This window comes from Capricornis sumatraensis, chromosome 5 (genome assembly GCF_032405125.1).
Source record: "Capricornis sumatraensis isolate serow.1 chromosome 5, serow.2, whole genome shotgun sequence".
NCBI lineage: Eukaryota > Metazoa > Chordata > Mammalia > Artiodactyla > Bovidae > Capricornis > Capricornis sumatraensis.
In genome coordinates this window covers 66318444-66341069 of record NC_091073.1, presented here as the reverse complement: position 1 = coordinate 66341069, position 22626 = coordinate 66318444, and positions in this window count along the sequence as shown.

Below are 22626 nucleotides of genomic sequence, written 5' to 3'. Positions count from 1 at the left end.
CATCATAGCATTTGGCCTCACATCCACTGCAAACTGAAAAGTAGGCATGAATCTTCCCCTTTAAGAGATGGGGAAACTACAGTTCAGATACAGCATGGCTAACAACTAGCTCTCAAACTAATATTCCAGGGCTGAATGGGCACTAAAGAATTCTGATAGGGCAACCAAGGGAATTACATTTCTTTCCTTATAAAATAACCATGATACTATGGCAAAATTTGAAGTTTTATTAAATAATTAAGATTGTTGTTGTTCAGTCACTCAGTCATGTCCAACTCTTTGCTACCCCCTGGACTGCAGCACACCAGTCTTCCCTGTCCTTCACAATCTCCCAGACCGAGCTCAAACTCATGCCCATCAAGTCAGTGATGCCATCCAACCATCTTATCCTCTGTTGTCCCCTTCTTCTTCTGCCTTCAATCTTTCCCAGCATCAGGGTCTGTTCCAGTAAGTCAGCTCTTTGCATTAGGTGGTCAAAGTATTGGAGCTTCAGCTTCAGTGTCAGTCCTTCCAATGAATATTCAGGATTGATCTCCCTTAGGATTAACTGGTTTGATCTCCTTTCAGTCTAAGGGACTCTCAAGAGCCTTCTCCAACACCACCCTTCAAAAGCATCAATTCCTCGATGCTCAGCCTTCTTTATGGTCCAACTCTCACATCCTTACATGACTATTGAAAAAACCATAGCTTTGGCTATATGGACCTTTTTTGTCAAAGTAATGTCTCTGCTTTTTAATATGCTGTCTATGTTTGCCATAGCTTTTCTTCTAAGGAGCAAGTGTCTTTTAATTTCATAGCTGCAGTTACTGTCTGCAATGATTTTTGGAGCCCAAGAAAATAAAGTCTGTCATTGTTTCCATTGTTTCCCCATCTATTTGCCATGAAGTGATGGGATCAGATGCCATGATCTTAGTTTTTTGAATGTTGAGTTTTAAGCCAGCTTTTTCACTCTCCTCTTTCACTTTTATCAAGAGGCTCTTCAGTTCCTCTTCTCTTTCTGCATTAAGGTGATGTCATATGCATATCTGAGGTTATTGATATTTATCTTGATTCCAGCTCATACTTCAGCCAGCCCAGCACTTTGCATGTTGTATTCTGCGTGTAAGTTAAATAAGCAGGGTGACAATACACAGCCCTGATGTACTCCTTTCCCAGTTATGAACCAGTCCATTGTTCCACGTCCAGTTCTAACTGTTGCCTCTTGACCTGCATACAGGTTCCTCAGGAGGCAGGTCAGGTGGTCTGGTAGATCATTAAGATGCTTGCCTTCATTATGAACTCTATATTCATATTCAGCATAGAGAGTTCTATGTTTTAATTCCAGTGTACATGGGACAATTACAGCCAAGACTGTAGTACCAGTTCTAGTCACCTCATACCTATTAATTTGCATGTTTTATTAAAGTATAAGGAACTCAAGTCATGCGCTCTCAGTGGGAGCCGGCAACTGATCCTCAGGGCCAAGGGGACCTTGAACAGGGTTGTATAGGAGGATGGATATAAAAATGCTTCCTGGAGGAGGTGCTGAGACCAAAATTAAGTCTACCCTCTTGGGTAGAAAACCTTAAGAACCAAGATCTAGAACCAAAAACGGGAGGATAGCTCAGGAACCAGGAGAACTAAGAGCTGTCTGGAAGTATTCTCTGATTAATAGATGAAGGACAAGTTTGCATCCTTGTGACCTTTATTTTACCTGTTCCAAGTGCACATGGGATGAGTAGACCATCCCTGACACATTTTAGCCTGTTGAAGATCATGTTTTTCATCATACATTCCTCATTTACCATTTTGGCTTCTATCCAGCTCTCAGTGCTATGCCTGGCATATGGTAAGCTCTCAATAAATGCTATATGAATAAACAATTTTTTAGTGTGCCCAGGGATTGATGTTTCTAAACTTACAAACCCTGTCCCCCACCTGAGAGGAGGCCACCTGAGCGGCCAGCTGGCATTTCAAGATGACACCTCTGTCTCTGTTAACCAACAAGACCCCCAGTTTGAAAAACATAGACTTCCCTAACCAGGAAGTCATTTCTGCATCAGCACAGGATAGCTGGGCTCTCCTTTTGGAGAAACTAGAAATCTGAACAAATGACTCGCGAGACCTCATCCTTTATTTTCAGGGAGAAAAATCTCTTTCACAAAAGTAAAAGCATGTGGCCAAGCTGTAACCTCACTGAGGTCATCAATGAGACAGCTCACCCCAGAACTTTGTCTGCAGTTCTGAGCTCAGGGTGTGGAGAGGCGCTCATGGAATTCAGCCCAGATATGCATTTCCTTTTATACTGATTCCCTCTAACAGCTGTAAACCAGCTTCCCAAGTTTTCATGCACCAATCTTTCAAAGCAGATTCCCTCAAAAATTTCTAGTGAAAAAAAAAAAAAATTCTAGTGGTCAAAACAAAGAGCTAGAAACCTGAGAAGAAAAGAGAAAATCCTACATGAGTTAATCAGAAACATGGTCAGAAACCAAAGCATCCAGAAACTGCAGATATGAAAAATATTTCCTATATATTTTAAAACTACTCTTTGCCTATTTATTTAGATCTTACCTTCTTCCAACAGACAAACTTAAGTCACATACACATACATATTTGCTTCATGAAAGAATAATGAGGTAGAAATATGTATTGTGTTTAAGGACAAGACTGCCTGGGTTCATATTCTGACCAGCACTTTAATCAGCTTTGTGACCTTGGGTTGATGCCTCTGGCCTCAGTTTCCTCACTTATAAAATAGGGATGGTAAGATAGCTAGCTACCTTGTAAGAATGTTGCATGGGCTAATCTCCATTTGAGGCCCAAGAGAAAATATATTTACATCTATTGACTACCTATTAAGTACCAAAATTGTAGTGGGTACTTTTTCATACTTAAATTTAATATATCTCACAATAGCTTATAAAGGAGATATTATTATTCATATTTCATAGAGAAAACACTAGAAGCTCAGAGAGGTTGAGTAATTTGACCAAAACAACATAGATATTAAGGGCAAGGCAGATATTTGAATCCAGGTCTTCCTGACCACAAAACTTCAAAGTTGTAGACAAGGGAGCTCCCTAGGTCCCCAGCCATCATGTAGCAGTTCCTTGTTCTCATAGTTATGGGTGATCAGCCTTCCCCAAATGCTCAACAACCCCCTCCTATGAACTCTCACAATGCAAGGACTTCTATACATGGAGAGAGAACATTTAAATCTAATGGCTGAGTCTGAGTTCTCTTCACTTAAGATATTAAGAAATATACCACACTGGTAAAAGCAGACTTTATACAATGCCAGAAGAGCACAAATATCACTGAAAATAGCTTCCTTTCACAATGCTTAGGTTTGCTTATATGACTCAGCCTGTGTTCCAAAAGCTTTGGTTTGTTGCACTGAAATAATTCATGGGCTAATACAGTGCAAGATCATGTAACAGTACCCAAATGTACTCAGTAAATGATACATTTTACTATTGATTCACTTTATCTTCAAAACAACATTATGAGATATTTGTAATCTCCATTTTATAGATGAAGAAACCAAAGCTTGGAAATAAAGCAACTAAATAGCTATACTGATTGCTGCATAAGAAATTTCCCCCAGAACTTAGTAGCTTAACACAGCAATAAGCATTAATTTATCTTCCACCATCTTTATAGGTCAGGAGTTGGAAAATGGCTTGGATAGGGATACTTCTGGATTAGGATTTCTCATAAGTTTTCAGTCAAGCTGTTGGCTAGGACTGACTGACAGAACTGGAGGATTTGTTTCCAAGGGGGCTCACACACTGGTGCTGGCTGTTGGTGGAAAGCCTTAGTTCCTCCCAATGTGGGGCTCGTCATGGGCTGATTGAGTGCCCTCATGACATGGCGACTGGCTTCCCTCAGAGTGAGCTATATCAATAACCTCAAACATGCAGATGACACCACATTTATGGCAGAAAGTGAAGAAGAACCAAAGAGCCTCTTGATGAAAGTGAAAGAGGAGAGTGAAAAAGTTGGTTTAAAACTCCAGAGAACTAAGATCATGGCATCTGGTCCCATCACTTCATGGCAAATAGATGGGGAAGCAATGGAAACACTGACAGACTTTATTCTGGGGGGGCTCCAAAATCACTGCAGATGGTGACTGTAGCCATGAAATTAAAAGATGCTTGATCCTTGTCAGAAAAGTCATAACCAACCTAGACAGCATATTAAAAAGCAGAGACATTACTTTGCCAAAAAATGTCCATCTAGTCAAAGGTATGGTTTTTCCAGTGGTCATGTATGGATGTGAGAGCTGGACTATAAAGAAAGCTGAGTGCCAAAGAATTGGTGCTTTTGAATGTGGTGTTGGAGTAGACTCTTGAGAGTCCCTTGGACAGCAAGGAGATCCAACCAGTCCATCCTAAAGGAAATCAGTCTGAGTATTCATTGCAAGGACTGATGCTGAAGCTGAAATTCCAAATCTTTGGCCACCTGATGCAAAGAACTGACTTATAGGAAAAGACCCTGATGCTGGGAAAGATTGAAGGCAGGAGAAGGGGCCGACAGAGGATGAGATGGTTGGATGGCATCACCGGTTCAATGGACATGAGTTTGAGTAAACTCTGGGAGTTGGTGATGGACAGGGAAGCCTGCTGTGCTGCAGTCCATGGGGTCACAAAGAGTTGGACATAACTGAGTGACTGAAGTGAACTGAACTGAGAGTGAGCTATCCAAAATGTAGAGGGCAAAATGGAAGCTATCCATTTGGTTACTCACAGCATCACTTCAACCACATTCTGTTTGTTAGTGGCAAATCTCTGAGTTCAACCCACATTCATGGAGGGAGAATGAAACTCCATTTTTTTAGAGGAAGTGTGTCAAAGAATCTATGATATATTCTAAAGTCACCGCAGAGGAAGAACTGGAATTCTCATTTAACCCTTTCTGACTTTACAGCTCCAACTCTTCTGATAGCTAAGGTAAAAAAAACACCACGAATGTTTCCACGGCTTACCTCCTCATCCATGATAGACATCATAAGCAATCCCAGTAACTCATACTGCTGAAGCTCAGCTTGGCCTAAGTATCTCTCTCACACCATGTGCCAGGAAATCACCACCGATCATTTCAGAGTAAGCACACAAGTAGATATGAACTCCACTCCTGTCCCTCCCTGTCCTACCGTACTTACCTAGGAAAACCTTACAGGTGTTGTAGGTTTGGGCTATCTTAGAGTCCCTAATCTGGAGGGTCACCTCTTGGACTCTCTCTGAAACAAGATTTTTAATAATGAACCCCTCTCACAAAAGTGCTCTAGGGAGGAAAATGCTTTAGGAAGCCTCATTTATTCTAAGCTTTAGAAAATCCTCCAAATTCCAGAACTTTACTGAAACTGTGCAGACACACCCCAGTAATGCACTTATTCTCTAATGGCAGGAGGAGAGGATTATATTCAATATCTACAGTGTTCTTTACTTAATACAGGTGCTCTCACCCACGGGTGCACATTGTAATCACCAGAGCCAGGACCTGGCCCCAATCTCAAGAGATTCTGATGTGATTGATCTGGGGTGCAACCTGAGATCTGGGGAACTTTCAGAACTCCCCATGTAATTCTAATTTCAGCCAGATCTGAGAATAACTGATTTAACACTTCATTCTCATTGCCAAATAAGTGTTCCCACTGTGTATGTATTAAGACATGCCACTTTGTAATGACTCAATGAACATATTAAAAGAATTTGGAGTGATTGGCCCCAGGCAATATTCAAAATTTACCACTATTTTTCAAAATATCAATCTCAGTTTTTGAGTTTAAATTATCTTCCTTCCGTAGTTTTTCCTATCTATCTTAAATGGACAAACCCACCTGATTCAATAAAAAAAAATCCAGTTATTTTGCACTTTTATGTGACTTTAACATTTTTCATAAGCATCTCCCCAACCCCCTTTTTCTCACCCAGTGCTTACTTCCAATCCATAATTCTTCCCAATGTATCAAAAATATGAGATCACCCTAGAACAAATGTAAAATTCTGTTGATATGGGATTTTATGATTTGTTTTTCAGTCACTCAGTCATGTCTGATTCCTTGTGACCCCTTGGACTGCAGCATGCCAGGCTTCTCTGTCCTTCACTATCTCCCCAAGTTTGCTCAAACTCATGTCCATTGAGTCGATGATGCCATCCAACCATCTCATCCCCTGTCACCCCTTTCTCCTGCCCTCAGTCTCTCCCAGCATCAGAGATTTCATGATAGTTTTAGTAAATACTTTTCCTTCCTCACACAGTCAACTCTTCCTTTCCTAGATTAACAAAGAGGGAGATTAGCCAGATAATCTAAAAATACCATTTTTCTCTCAAATATCACATCTATCCTAAAAAAGATATATTTTTAACTGAGACATTTTCATTTTTATACCTTAGCCAAGACAAGGACAAAGGAGCACCATAAGATATCTAAAGATTCTGGGAATGGGGGCATGCCAGCAATCCCCTGAACAGAGTTTCTACAGTTTATTTCACATTAAAATCCCACACCAGGCTGCATCCCAAAGAGTTAAATTAGAATCACTGAGGGTAGAAGTCAGGCATTTGCACAGTTTGTAAAAATTTCCCAGGTGATTCTAATGTGCAACAAAGTTTGGGAACTACTGTCTTAGCACTTTACTGCTTAATCTTTATGGGTCTGTGAGCAAAATAAATGTTCTACATCTTTAAGCTACTTTCAGGGAAAAAACACTCAGATGGGAGATATTTGTGTACCAAAGTTTATTTACTGAGCTAAAAACTGTGTAACATAGTGAAGAATTTGAAAAATCCAAATGTCTCTTCATTTAGCAAGATCTAAAATTCAAGCAGAACGTATTATTTCAATAAAGTATTACCTATTGGATTTGGAGGCTAAATAAAAGTGCAGTTTATCAGTGTGTTCCTTTTTCTACCTTCACGGTAACTGACTATCTAAATATGGCATAACATTCACAACTAAAGGTCAAATTAAAATTGATACCAAGAACTGGGTTTTTAATCACAGAAATAAATTGTATTTATGTTGTACAAGATAGCCATTCATTAGCTTAACACAAAATTGCATCTATACCACTTTTTCCTTTCTTAATCTTATACTACTTCCTTGTGACATCATTTATTAGCTGATTTAGATCATTAATTTTTTTTTTTTTTTTGCTTCACAATATTGTATTGGTTTTGCCATACATCAACATGAATCCACCACAGGAGTACATGTGTTCCCCATCCTGAACCCCCCTCCCACCTCCCTCCCCGTACCATCCCTCTGGGTCATGCCAGTGCACCAGCCCCAATCAGCCTGTTTCCTGCATCGAACCTGGACTGGCAATTCGTTTCTTATATGATATTATACATGTTTCAATGCCATTCTCCCAAATCATCCCACCCTCTCCCTCTCCCTCAGAGTCCAAAAGACTGTTATATACATCTGTGTCTCTTTTGCTGTCTCACATACAGGGTTATCGTTACCATCTTTCTAAATTCCATATATATGCATTAGTGTACTGTATTGGTATTTTTCTTTCTGGCTTACCTCACTCTGTATAATAGGCTCCAGTTTCATCCACCTCAGTAGAACTGATTCAAATGTATTCTTTTTAATGGCAGAGTAATACTCCACTGTGTATACGTACCACAGCTTTCTTATCCATTCGTCTGCTGATGGACATCTAGGTTGCTTCCATGTCCTGGCTATTATAAACAGTGCTGCAATGAACATTGGGGTACACGTGTCTCTTTCAATTCTGGTTTCCTCAGTGTCTATGCCCAGCAGTGGGATTGCTCGGTCATAAGGTAGTTCTATTTGCAATTTTTTAAGGAATCTCCACACTGTTCTCCATAGTGGCTGTGCTAGTTTGCATTCCCACCAACAGTGTAATGCACACCCTCCCCATCATTTATTGCTTGTAGACTTTTGGATGGCAGCCATTCTGACTGGCATGAAATGGTACCTCATTGTGGTTTTGATTTGCATTTCTCTGATAATGAGTGATGTTGAGCATGTTTTCATGTGTTTGTTAGATCATTAATTTTTTCCAGTCTTTTTTTAAATAATTGACATACATCTCTGTATATGTTGAAGGTATACAGCATGGTGGTTTGATTTACAAACATTGTGGGATGATTACCAAAATAGGCTCAGCTCATTAATTTTTATATGGTATCCTTATTTTTTAATGTCTTAATAGGGATTTTAAGATCCCTTAGGAGAAGGGATCATGTACATCAAGCAATATTTTTTGAGCATGTACTATGTGGCAAGAGCTATGTTAGCCCATCAACAGGTTTTTTGTCCCCTATAGCTATGTTTTTGTGTCCCCTATAGCTACAACTGAGGATGAGATGGTTGGATGGCATCATCGACTCAATGGACATGAGTTTGGGTAAACTCCAGGAGTTGGTGATGAACAGGGAGACCTGGCATGCTGCGGTTCATGGGGTCGCAAAGAGTTGGACACAACTGAGCGACTGAACTGAACTGACTGATAGCTATGTTATTTAATTTGCAGTTTACAGTCAATAGTAAAACCAACTTAGTGGCCTGGCCACCTTTTTATTAATGGCAGTATAAAACAGAAGCAAATAAAAAGAAATAGCCAATGGCAGCATATTAAGGATATACTCACATATCAAGGATAAGTTTACAGTAAATGAAACGTTCAGTTGTGTGTGTGTGTGTGTTGAGCCTCAATGCAGAATATTTTTCTCCATTAGAGAGATTTGAAATATATTGGCATAGAACAGTGTTTTGTGCATCATAGTATTCTGTAAATAGTTCTTGATTAAGTAAATGAAGTCAAAAGTTCTAGAAATGGGGTTTTGGTTTGTTTTTGGTTTGTTCTCAGCTATTAGAAGTTTCTCTGGCTGAAAACAGAAATCACCTTGTAACTTTGGTATTCTTTTGGCTCTGAGTACTGAAGGGGCCTCTTTTTCATATGTAAGTATAAGGGGCAGAGGCCCCTGCGGATAGAGGAGCAGGCAGGACGCCTGTGGCTTGGACGGTTTAGTCCCTCAAGCCCTTTTTAGGTATGCAGAGATGGTTTCTGGTCCATGGACTTCTTTATCTAGTGTCAAGAAGACTCCTGGGAAAATAAGAAATAAACACCTGCCTCTGTCCATTTAGAGCTTCAAAAGACATGCAATGGTCCCAGGCAAGGTCCATGGCTAGCAAAGGAAAACTCTCCATGAGGCAAGAGGCGTCTGGACTGGTTGGAACCCACAGGATAGAGGTGACCCGCAGCACAGCCAAATGGAGATTTTGACATGAAGAAAGTGTGCTTTCTGCAAAGAGAAGCTGATGGAGCCTTAGAAAAACAAGCAGAAAAATAATGAAGATGTTAATATCCCAAACTGATCTTTTAAAATGCATAGTAGTGATTTGCAGGGTATAACTCTGGCACTTTTAACTCAGTAATAGCCATGAATCGTCTTCCACACTCTGCATTCCGGATGATTGTGATTAATGAGGTCATTTATTCTTGTTGTTATCCATATGACAGAAATAACATATACAGCCCATTTATACTCTGAATTCCTTCAATGGCTTCACTTCACTGAGATGAGAGGAATGTGGCCATATTCAGAGATGGCCAAGAATTCTACATAATGGTTAGGTCAGATGAACCACAGTATTTCACTGCAATGTATATAAGTTTGAAGGCTGGAAAGACACATATAAATTGATTCACTTAGTAGACATCTGGGTGCTTAGCATATGCTAAGCACAAGAAAATAAAATATAATTTTTTATATCATGAAATTATAAAGTTCTACCCATATTGAAAGTGAAAGTTGCTCAGTCATGTCCAACTCTGTGTGACCCCATGAACTGTGGCCTGCAAAGCTCCTCTGTCCATTCAATTCTCCAGGCCAGAATACCGGAGTGGGTAGCCGTTCCCTTCTCCAGGGGATCTCCCCAACCCAGGGATCGAACCTAGGTCTCCCAAATTGTAGGCGGATTCTTTACCCTGTGAGCCACCAGAGAAGCCCAAGAAAACTGGAGTGGGTAGCCTATCCCTTCTCCAGCGGATCGTCCCAGCCCAGGAATTGAACCAGGGTCTCCTGCATTGCAGGCAGACCCTCGACCCACATTAGTGGTACAACTAAGGAGGCCACTAATTGCCATATGGCTTCAAAATGGTGAAATTCAGAGCAGACATTAAGATAACATGAGCAAATTTTAAAATATTACTTGAAAACACAAAATATCTCAAAATGAGAAAAATCTCTAAAGACAGGCTTAAGAATAAGCCACCAACATACTTGACTCACATCAAGACAACAGACCTCAGACATAGGTTATCTGAGCAACCACTTATATGAGTGTTTTGATGGATAAAATTTATAGAAATGGGTAATCAATGTATCTCTTATGTTTCATTCACAAAATATTTAGGGAGGGAAAGTAATATCTGACATCCTTGCTTCTGAATTTGGTCATTACAACATCTCCACATAATTTACTTTCCAAATCAGTGTTTACATATGTTTTAATAAGACAACCTGTGTTCTTCATAGTTTAAATTGCAGTGTGGATGTTCAGTGTCCTTCCTTTAAGCAAGAGGCAATAATCTAACAAAAGGCTTTTCTCACTGCAAAAGGAAGAAAAGTGTCTTTGTGGAATGTTTTTCTCATTCATTATCCTCCCCCTACTGCAAACTACCATTTGCCAGGCCTGGAGACATTCCGTGATAAGCAGGAGTGCTGTCGTCAGAAATAGGCTCCAAAGGACTGAAAAATAGCTTTCTTGTGGAGGAATAACTTCTTGCTTTTACAGATCTGAAGAAGGGTTAGGAGAAAGATTTGATGAACACTTTTTAGGCTAAATTCCACTTGGAAAAACCAACTTTGGCTTAGATCTTTGTTCCTCAAAAGATGGAAGGTTTTATTCTTATACAATATAAATTATGGTCTTTCATCTTCTCCAGGGATACCAAGTACACATTGAACTATTTTATTTTTATTTGTTCATATATCTTAAGGTTTCAGTTTCTTTGAGAGTTTTTAATTCTCATGGTTTCTGTTCTGGTTATAATAATTAGAGATAGTTTCAATATTTTGTGGTTTCAGTTTGACTTGAGATCCATATAAACTATACTCAAAGTTCTTCACATCATTTCAGTGCACATGAGAAAAGGCCTAGGGCTGGAAACCAGGTGACCTGCATTCTAGTTCAGCTCTGTCTCTAGCTGTCTGTGTGATCCTGAGCAAGTCACTTAGCCTCTCTGGGCCTGAGTTGTCTCATCTACAACACAAAAAACTTAGAGGAGATGTTTTCTCCTCCTTTGATGTTTAGTTAAACCTCCTTTAGAACTAATTTTAGGGCTAAAATTGTATGATTTTGGTTTTTAAGTGTCTCCCCTGCAAGACCTTTGTGCTAAATGTTGTACATTAGCTATTCACAAAGTATTCCTAGCCCCCTTCTTGTATGCTTTCCTCAGTCATGGGCTAGAAATCTGATATTCTTGATATTCAGACTCCTTCATACTTAAATGGGATAGTCATGTAAGCAGGTTCTGGTCTATGATGTCAAAGTCTCTAGAGAGAAGTTCCAGAAAAGCTTTTTTAAAAGAATACATTTAGCTTTAATGTCCCCTCCCCTTTTCACTCCCACTTCTATCTTCCTGTTTGTGATGTGGACAAGAACCTGTAGCTGCAGCCTGTGACTGTGAGGCACAAATACAAGGACAAAGGCTATACACGAGTGCTAGTGGAGGAAAAAGATGAGAAGAGCCCGGTTTACAAATGCAACCCTGAATTATCACATCAGACCTAACTGACCTGCGTTACACTTCTTGTTGCTGCAAACAAATAAATCCTCTCCTATTTAGAGTACTGTTAACTGGGCTTTCTATAAGCTGTAAATGAATGCAGTCATAATCATCCTTAAAACTAATCAGTTCCAAAGAGTAGGGATTTTAGAACAACCTCAGTAACTCTAGAGTTCATCCTCCTTCTTAGAATCAGTTTCCACTTTGTGATGACTTTTCATTGCCTTTGTTTAGCATTTCTGTAACTCTTCCTCACCATCTGGACCCTCTACTCATCCCCTTCTCCCTCTGTGATATGCTCCCTGCTTCTTCCCAATAGAGCAGATCACAGCCTCCTCTGTGCCACCACCATCCCTGGCACTCTCCTCTATTTTTGCCCCTATCTCATTTTTCTAGAACTTATTTAGTCTAGCTTTCTTTCTTATTAAAACCAGAAGGCTCCAGAGGGTAGTCAGCTTGTCTTCAGTTCAGTTCAGTTCACTCGCTCAGTCGTGTCTGACTCTTTGTGACCCCATGAACCGCAGCACACCAGGCCTCCCTATCCATCACCAACTCCCGGAGTTTACCCAAACTGATGTCCATTGAGTTGGTGATGCCATCCAACCATGTAATCCTGTCGTCCCCTTCTCTTCCCACCCTCAATCTTTCCCAGCATCAGGGTCTTTTCAAATGAGTCAGCTCTTCACATCAGCTGGCCAAAGTACTGGAGTTTCAGCTTCAGCATCAGTCCTTCCAATGAACACCCAGGACTGATCTCCTTTAGGATGGACTGGTTGGATCTCCTTGCAGTCAAATGGACTCTCAAGAGTCTTCTCCAACACCACAGTTCAAAAGCATCGATTCTTCAGCACTCAGCTTTCTTTATATTCCAACTCTCACATCCATACATGACTACTGAAAAAACCATAGCCTTGACTAGACGGACCTTTGTTGACAAAGTAATGTCTCTGCTTTTGAATATGCTATCTAAGTTGGTCATAACTTTCCTTCCAAGGAGCTCAGTTCAGTTCAGTTCAGTCACTCAGTCATGTCCGACTCTTTGCGACCCCATGAATCACAGCTCGTCAGGCCTCCCTGTCCATCACCAACTCCTGAAGTTCACTCAGACTCACGTCCATCAAGTCAGTGATGCCATCCAGCCATCTCATCCTCTGTCATCCCCTTCTCCTCCTGCCCTAATCCCTCCAAGCATCAGAGTCTTTTCCAATGAGTCAACTCTGCATGAGGCGCCCAAAGTATTGGAGTTTCAGCTTTAGCATCATTCCTTCCAAAGAAATCCCAGGGCGGATCTCCTTCAGAATGGACTGGTTGGATCTCCTTGCAGTCCAAGGGACTCTCAAGAGTCTTCTCCAACACCACAGTTCAAAAGCATCAATTCTTCAGCGCTCGGCTTTCTTCACAGTCCAACTCTCACATCCATACATGACCTCTGGAAAAACCATAGCCTTGACTAGACAGACCTTTGTTGGCAAAGTAATGTCTCTGCTTTTGAATGTGCTATCTAGGTTGGTCATAACTTTCCTTCCAAGGAGTAAGCATCTTTTAATTTCATGGCTGCAGTCACCATCTGCAGTGATTTTGGAGCCCAAAAAATAGAGTCAGCCACTGTTTCCACTGTTTCCCCATCTACTTGCCATGAAGTGATGGGACCAGATGCCATGACCTTCGTTTTCTGAATGTTGAGCTTTAAGCCAACATTTTCACTCTCCTCTTTCACTTTCATCAAGAGGCTCTTTAGTTCTTCTTCACTTTCTGCCATAAGGGTGGTGTCACCTGCATATCTGAGGTTATTGATATTTCTCCTGGCAATCTTGATTCCAGCCTGTGCTGCCTCCAGCCCAGCGTTTCTCATGATGTACTCTGCATAGAAATTAAATAAGCAGGATGACAATATACAGCCTTGACGTACTCCTTTTCCTATTTGGAACCAGTCTGTTGTTCCATGTCCAGTTCTCACTGTTGCTTCCTGACCTGCATATCTTACACAGCCCTGTTTATCCCAAGTATGGCTTTGAACCTGGTACATAATAGATGTTCAATAATGATAATTTGGTTATTTCATTTTGACTGAGTACATTAATTTATTAATCTTATAATCATTTGACAAACTCACTGCTTATGCAGAAGTAGCTGAGGACCACTGGATTTCATGATGATTGTTCTATATGGAGACTGTATAATTCTTGATAATTCTATCTGGACTACATAATTGACACTGTCACTTACCTCTAAACACATTATACACTGAACTTTCAAAAGGAGTTTCTTTGAAACAGCAAATCTGTGTCTAACTCAACCAGCTCTCCCACCTTTTCTGATGCAGCAATAGAATTGACCATGAATTTATTAATTTAAGGGAAACAAAATACATTATTAAAGTCCTAAAACTCATGGAAATGAAAAACAAGGAGCTTTTCACAAACAGTGCTTACTACTACTACTAAGTCACTTCAGTCGTGTCCGACTCTGTGCAACCCCATAGACGGCAGCCCACCAGGCTCCCTCGTCCCTGGGATTCTCCAGGCAAGAACACTGGAGCAGGTTGCCATTTCCTTCTCCAATGCATGAAAGTGAAAAGTGAAAGTGAAGTCACTCAGTGCTTAGTAAACATTTATTATGCCTGGGAAACTTGCATTGTGCCTTTCCTGGGACAATGCTTTTACAAATGGAAGACATGAAAAGATATCAATTCATTCGATCTATTGATTTCCTTGGCATAATACAGAAAGAAGACATTCAGAACTGCAGATTGAGTGTGTGTGTTTAAGTCAAGAACTGTCCTATAAAGGTCAAAAAGGGAACTGGGATATAACAGGATTGTGTGAGATTACATTAAAGCCTACAGTTACTCAGTTTATTACAGTTTGCTACGAACCACTAAAATGTCTATCTATCTAGGCAAATTGAAGCTGATTCAGTTATGCTTAAGAATGCTCAGATAATTAATATTTTAGTGGCCCTCATTCACTGAAGCTATGGATAAAACATGTCTTCTCAAGGGAAGTGAGTTTGCTAGTGAAAAGCAACACAGTTGAGAAGAGTGTTCTGAGACTTTAGTAATTCACATACCAAATTCACAATTTAGGCTCCAGTTTTTACCTGTATTATCATAAAATTAATGAACCAGTTGTTTTTCTTTAGGAAATTTAATCATTTTCCTTTTCTACATAAGTAAATTTATTTTAAAAAGAATTGCAAATCTCTATTATACCACAAATTAAAACAAATAAATAAATGACAGATGATGGAAAGCTTGCCCGGCTTTGGACTCTATATTTGTATATAGTAGAGATACTATTCTCTGCTAGGCTCTAAGTCAGAGGCCTGTTCTTTCTTTTTTAAAGCAAAATAAGAAAATGTTATGGGCTTCCCCAGTGGCTTAGTAGTAAAGAAGCCACCTGACCATGCAGGTGATGCAGGAGACGCGGGCTCGATCCCTGGGTCAGGAAGATCCCCTGGAGACGGGGATCTGCAGTATTCTTGCCTAGAGAATCCCATGGACAGAGGAACCTGGCAGGCTACAGTCCATGGGGTTGCAAAGAGCTAGACATGACTGAGCACACACACATTTGCAGGAAAATATTACAGAGGTAAGAGGTGTTAGAAACACACTGGTATTAACCTGAGAAATTTTCATTGACATAACAGTAAAGATAATTAAAAAGGGAAAAATTTTCTTAGAATGTTATTTTGCATCAGGTCCATGTGCCATGTAAAGTCCTTTAAAATACCATCAGATAAGCACATCCTGTTAGTACTAGTCAACTCATTTTGACCCTGTGGATTGTAGCCCAAAAGGCTCCTCTGTAAAACAGGCATAACAAAGTACCACAATGGCATACAGTTAGAGAACAGAATGTCATAATTTTTTTAAAAAGCATGCTGAAGTGTGAAGATATCTGTAGTTTTTTATGTTTTTAAACAATTCAACTTGGCTAGGCTGAACCATATCTCCCAGAAGTCCCAGAAATATTTCTGGTTAAGGCACATCTCAAAAGATACTTTATGTGAGATTCAGAGGGTTAAAATGAAGCAGCAGCCATTTTCATTTTTATGCTCATAACTAATGGAATTGCTTCCACCCGGATGGTGATTCAAAAGCAGGATCTCATTCCTGGAGACATTGCAGAGAGTACCACCATGGAGCACTTGAAGGATGTAAAGATGGTGATTCCTACCCACCCATCCCCAGTCATCCCCATTCAGCTCGCTGATTTGGCCTGTGCAGTGGACAGAATGACAGTGGATTAGCATAAGCTTAATCAGGTGCTGACTGCAATTGCAGCTGCTATTCCAAATATAGTGTTATTACTGGAGTAAAGCAACCAATCCCTTCACACCTGATCAGCTGTATCTGTCTGGCAAATGCGTTCATTTTTCTCTTTACCTGTTAGTCAAGACCACTAAAAGTAGTTTGTTTTCAGCTGAGAAGGCCAGTAATTTTCTTTCGCTCTCCTATTTCAGAGGTATCAACTCTCCAGCCCTAGTCTATAGGGCTCTTGGTCACCATTTCCACTCTGCATGATATCATTCTGGTCCATTGCATTGACAATATTTATGCTAACTGGATCTGTTGAGAGGAAGTAGTGACTACTCTAGACCTGTTGATAAGATACTTGCATGCCAGAAATAGGAAAGAAGTCCCCCTGAAAATCAGAGCCCTTCGACCTCAGTGAAAAATCGGGGGGTCCAGTCTGAGGCATGTCAGTATATCCTTTCCAAGGTATATCCCTTCCAAGATGAAGGGTATACTGCTGCATCTGGTCCTTCTTACCACAGAGAAAAAACACAATCCCTGGTAAGTCTCTTTGTGTTTAATGTATACCTCATTGGGCCATGGTCATGTTATTCCAGCCCATTTACCCAGTGATCTGAAAGGTTCCCCATTTTCGTGTGTTCCCGAACAAGAGGAGGCTCTTCCATAGGTCCAGGCTGCCATGCAGGCACCCACAGGCATGGATGGTGCCTGAATGTGTTGTGGCACCTGTCATCAAATGGAGGCAGTCTATTTGAGACAGCTCTCCAGCAGGTCCTAGAGGCCCTAGTGTGTTCCATGAGAAACAATGTCCCCTACCCCCACCACGTTGCTTTCTCTCTCTCCCAACCCACCCATATGGCCTCATTTATAGCACATGCTTCCCTACACCAATCAGTGGGTCCTTGTCAGTTCGGCATGGCTTTCTACACATGAGTCCTGATGGCTGATTCTGGAGGTCAGAGCACCCTGAGAGGACTCCAGCTTCCCTCACTTTTTTTTTTTTATCAGAGCTGGGTTTGTCAGTGGATTTACATTTTTCCTGAATCAAAGGGATAAGCTTTTCATTAACAAAAGTGTATCTCTTGCCAGACAGCCAACTTTTAGCTGAATAAAAATTTCCAAATGATTTCTATGTAAAAGTATATGAAAGGTCTATGAAAAATCTGACCGTGGCTGCACATGTCACTGACCCCCAGAGAGCTGAAGGAAGTCAGAGCCTGACCTCAGGCCACCAGATATCATAGTCACCTCCCTGCTCACCTTCCTGAGGGTAACTTTCAAGGACAGTATCTCAGAGGGCTATGGCCCAACATGGCCCTGAAGCCCAGCCCCAAGAGTTCCCTTGTAGCCATGGCTCCACCAGGCAACACCCCACAGCACATGACAGGGCCTCCCCAAGTGCTCTGCCAGGAACTGAAACCAGCAAAGAACAATGGGACACAAGTTCAATAAAGGGAGAAGGGAGGACAAATTCAATAAAGAATTCACAGGTAATGTCTTGCTAGGAAATTTTGTAAGTCTCTGTCCTTAGTCTTTCCAGTCTTATAAATCCAACTGCTGACTCAGCTCTCCACTTGGCTGTCTAATAAGCACCCCACACGTAACAGAAATCTTGATTCATCTCTCCTTTCCCCAGACCTACCTCACCCCTGTCTTCCTATTCTTAGGAAACAACACCACTGTCCACTCAGTTGTTCAGCATGAAAACCTTGGAGTCAAAGCCACTAACATGGGACACTTGCAACTTTGCAGGGGGTAGACCTAGAACAAGGGAGGATGTGAGAGCATGGACTAGTGTGGACTCTAGAGTCAAATCACCTGCATTCACAACCAGCTAGCTCACTCACGAGATTCGTGCATGTGGGCAAAGTACTAACTTGCCACATCTAACCTTCAGGTTTTTCCTTGAAACATCAAGATCACCATAGTATCAACCACCAATGTTGTTGTGAGACTTGCACAACCTCAGTGTGGCAGTTGTCCAAGGTCAGCTCACCTATGGCACTTTTAAAGTGAGCCACTTTCTGCTAGTTCACTGTCTCCTCCCTAGAGTCACGGAGGCAAGACAGAATTAGAGCTACTTGATTAGCCACCTACAATGAGTTGAGTAGCATCAGCAGGAGAAATGGCACACGGGGTACATTAGAAGGTCCCTCCATAATTATATTTGGATTCATAAACTTGTACGGATGTGAGAGTTGGACTATAAAGAAAGCTGGGCACCCAAAAATTGATGCTTTTGAACTGGGGTGTTGGAGACGACTCTTGAGAGTCCCTTGGACTGCAAGGAGATCCAACCAGCCCATCCTAAAGGAAATCATTCCTGAATATTCATTGGAAGGACTGATGCTGAAGCTGAAACTCCAATACTTTGGCCACCTGATGCAAAGAACTGACTCATTGGAAAAGACCCAGATGCTGGGAAAGATTGAAGGTGGGAGGAAAAAGGGATGACAAAGGATGAGACAGTTGGATGGCATCACCGACTCAATAGACGTGAGTTTGAATAAGCTCCGGGAGTTGGTGATGGACAGGGAAGCCTGGAGTGCTGCAGTCATGGGGTCGCAAAGAGTCAGACATGACTGAGCGACTGAACTGAACTGAACTGAACCAAACCCAAAACCTTTCCTCTGTTTGTTCTGTCTTCTGTCATGTTTCCAACTACAGCTCCTCTCAGAGTGGTGAGCACCTGAGCTCTCCACAGTGCTGCCCTCTTCCAGCTCATAATAGATTTCTACACCCTCCTCTTTGTTCACCGTGTCACTCAGATATGGATTCTCATTTAGGGTTCTTGACTACCTCTATACCTCTCCTGGGGCCTTTGTAGCTTCCTAAGTGGATGTGATTTGATTGATTGCTTATTAAAATCAGGATATACAGATGATAAATCCAAAATTATAATGACTTCTGGCTTACTCCCAACAATGAAAGAAAAGTGTGTGTGTATATATATATATATATATATTCATTTTTTAAATATTCTTTTCCATTACGGTTTATCACAGGATATTGAATACAGTTCTCTGTGCTATACAGTAGGACCTTGTTGTTTGTTCACTGTATGTATAAAAGCCTATATCTACTAACCCCAGCCCCCGCTTCATCCGCCCCCCCCAACTCCCCCTCCCTTGGCAACCTGTTCTCTATGTGCTTTATACACAGATTCACCTATGTCATATTTTAGATTCCACATATAAGTGATGCCATATGGCATTTATTTTTCTCCTTCTGACTTACTTCACTTAGCAGGATAACCTCTAGTTGCATCCATGTCACTGCAAATGGCATTATTTCATTCTTTTTTACAGCTGAGTAGTATTCTGCTGTATATATGTACCACATCTTTCTTATCCATTCTTCTGATGATGGACATTTAGTTTGTTCCCGTATCTTGGCAATTGAGAATAATGCTGCTATGAACATAGGGATGCATGAATCTTCTTGACATATAGTTTTGTTTGGAAATGTGCCCAGGAGTGGAATTGCTGGGTCATATGGTAATTCTATTTTTAGTTTTCTGAGGAACCTCCATACTGTTTTTCATAGTGGCTGTACCAATTTACATTTCCACCAACAGGGTAGGAGGGTTCCCTTTTCTCCACACTCTCTCTAGCATTTGTTATTTGTAGGTTTTTTAATGATGGCTATTCTGATTGGTATAAGGTGGTACCACATTGTGGTTTTGATTTGCATTTCTCTAATAAGTGAAAGTGAAATAATTAGTGATGTTGAGCATCTTTTCAGCAATACATGAACTGTGAACATCCTGATGCTCAAGTTGGTTTTAGAAAAGGCAGAGGAACCAGACATCAAATTGCCAACATCCGCTGGATCATCGAAAAAGCAAGAGAGTTCCAGAAAAACATCTATTTCTGCTTTATTGACTATGCCAAAGCCTTTGACTGTGTGGATCACAATAAACTGTGGAAAATTCTGAATGAGATGGGAATACCAGATCACCTGACCTGCCTCTTAAGAAATCTGTATGCAGGTCAGGAAGCAACAGTTAGAATTGGACATGGAACAACAGACTGGTTCCAAATAGGAAAAGGAGTACGTCAAGGCTGTATATTGTCACCCTGCTTATTTAACTTCTATGCAGAGTACATCATGAGAAATGCTGGACTGGAAGAAAACACAAGCTGGAATCAAGATTGCTGGGAGAAATATCAATAACCTCAGATATGCAGATGACACTACCCTTATGGCAGAAAGTGAAGAGGAGCTAAAAAGGCCCTTGATGAAAGTGAAAGAGGAGAGTGAAAAAGTTGGCTTAAAGCTCAAAATTCAGAAAACAAAGATCATGGCATCTGGCCCCATCACTTCATGGCAAGTAGATGGGGAAACAGTGGAAACAGTGTCAGACTTTTTTTTTTTGGGCTCCAAAATCACTGCAGATGGTGATTGCAGCCATGAAATTAAAAGACACTTACTCCTTGGAAGGAAAGTTATGACCAACCTAGATAGCATATTCAAAAGCAGAGACATTACTTTGACGACTAAGGTCCATCTAGTCAAGGCTATGGTTTTTCCTGTGGTCATGTATGGATGTGAGAGTTGGACTGTGAAGAAGGCTGAGCACGGAAGAATTGATGCTTTTGAACTGTGGTGTTGGAGAAGACTCTTGAGAGTCCCTTGGACTGCAAGGAGATCCAACCAGTCCATTCTGAAGGAAATCAGTCCCGGGATTTCTTTGGAAGGAATGATGCTAAAGCTGAAACTCCAGTACTTTGGCCACCTCATGCGAAGAGTTGACTCATTGGAAAAGACTCTGATGCTGGGAGGGATTGGGGGCAGGAGGAGAAGGGGACGACCGAGGATGAGATGGCTGGATGGCATCACGGACTCGATGGACAAGAGTCTGAGTGAACTCCGGGAGTTGGTGATGGACACGGAGGCCTGGCGTGCTGCGATTCATGGGGTCGCAAAGAGTCGGACACGACTGAGTGACTGAACTGAACTGAACTGAACTGAGCATCTTTTCACGTGCCTGTTGGCCATCTGAATTTCTCTTTGGAGAAGCATTTATTTAGGTCTTCAGCACATTTTCTGATTAGGTTTTTTGGGTTTTTTTCGCATTGAGTTGTAAAGCTGTTTGTATATTTTGGAAGTTAAACCCTATTTTGCAAATATTTGAAAATATTTTCTCCAATTCTGTAGGTTGTATTTTCATTTTGTCTAGAAATATGTTTTCTAATTTGATAAAGTGTCAGAAATAGATGTACTATCATTTAAGGATCAGGTTCTTCCATGCCATGTCTCTCACTGATGAAATAATCATTTAAATATACGTGAATGATGGAAAAATATTTAATGATAGGTCAAATATAATATATATATTGTTTTGAAATGCATTAATAGGTTAATTATATTTTAAAGCTATCATTAAAATATTTATATTTATTATTTTATATTTGTGTATGTGTATATATCCAAACACAGTCATGAAAGATTATTAGTAAATCTTTCACTGAAAATTGCTACATAAACTGAGTAAAACTAGAAATGGTTTTTCCTGTAAAAAAAATGACTGATTGTTCAATAGAATCTGTGCTCCTTACAGTATTACTTTTATCTACATACTCTCTTTACTCTGAAGGCCCCAAGGAATTAATTAAGATCACTAGCTAAGAGGGAATTAATACTATAGTAAATACTTCTTACTTTTTCAACATAAGTACAGTTGGAGAAATGGAGGAGTCTGTGATTGGACTAAAACAATGGGGCATGGCCTGGATCCCTAGAGCAGACCCACCTGGACTTCAGGACATGTTTTCCTGGCCTGCATTTAGTCATCTGCCAGCTTCTTATAAAGCCTAATTTTTTCTTTCATAATTGCCTATATCCCACTTGACTGGGACAGCCCATACAGACAAACATTGTGTCATGCACAATCACTATCATGTCAGATCATTCAACAATGCACCCCATAATCAAAGGAGCAAGAAGTACTAACTTGCCCAAGTGCAAATGATATTCTCTGGACAACCTCCTGACAAGCAGAATCTCAGTAATGGTGAGAATCTCAACATCACAGACTAAGATCCTGTGACCTAACTTTATCTGCCCTTGACCAAAATTGAGAATTAGAGAAAAAAATAATCTCTGAAGGCCATCAGCTGCCACTAATGGCACAACCCTGATGTTCTACTAAAGATACAATTTCACAGAACACCAACATTAGATGTGGTCACTCTGGGACCATGATAGAGTGAGCCAAAAGTGAGACTCCTCTGAAATTATGTCTGAGTACAAAAGCATGGATACTGAAACATGCAAATAATCAAATGTCTCCCTCTTTCAGCCGACATGAATGACCACTGCCTTTTTGCTAATTATACCTTTAGTTCCACTCCATTTCTTTCTCATCTCCCAGGTAAAAATTATTGCTGTCTAAGCATAGATTTAATATTACCTCCTGACAGTATTCAATCCAGAGAAGTCCCCTGCTTCTTTAAACACTCCACAAGATCACCTGACAAGTTTAAATCCTGAGTTACTTCCTGGTGTGGGCTCCTTTGTTGTAGCAAGTAACACAGGTAAATTCACTCCACTACACATGCGCTCTTTGGGAGCTGTGGGCAACATTAATTAATACAAGAACTACCTTGAGTC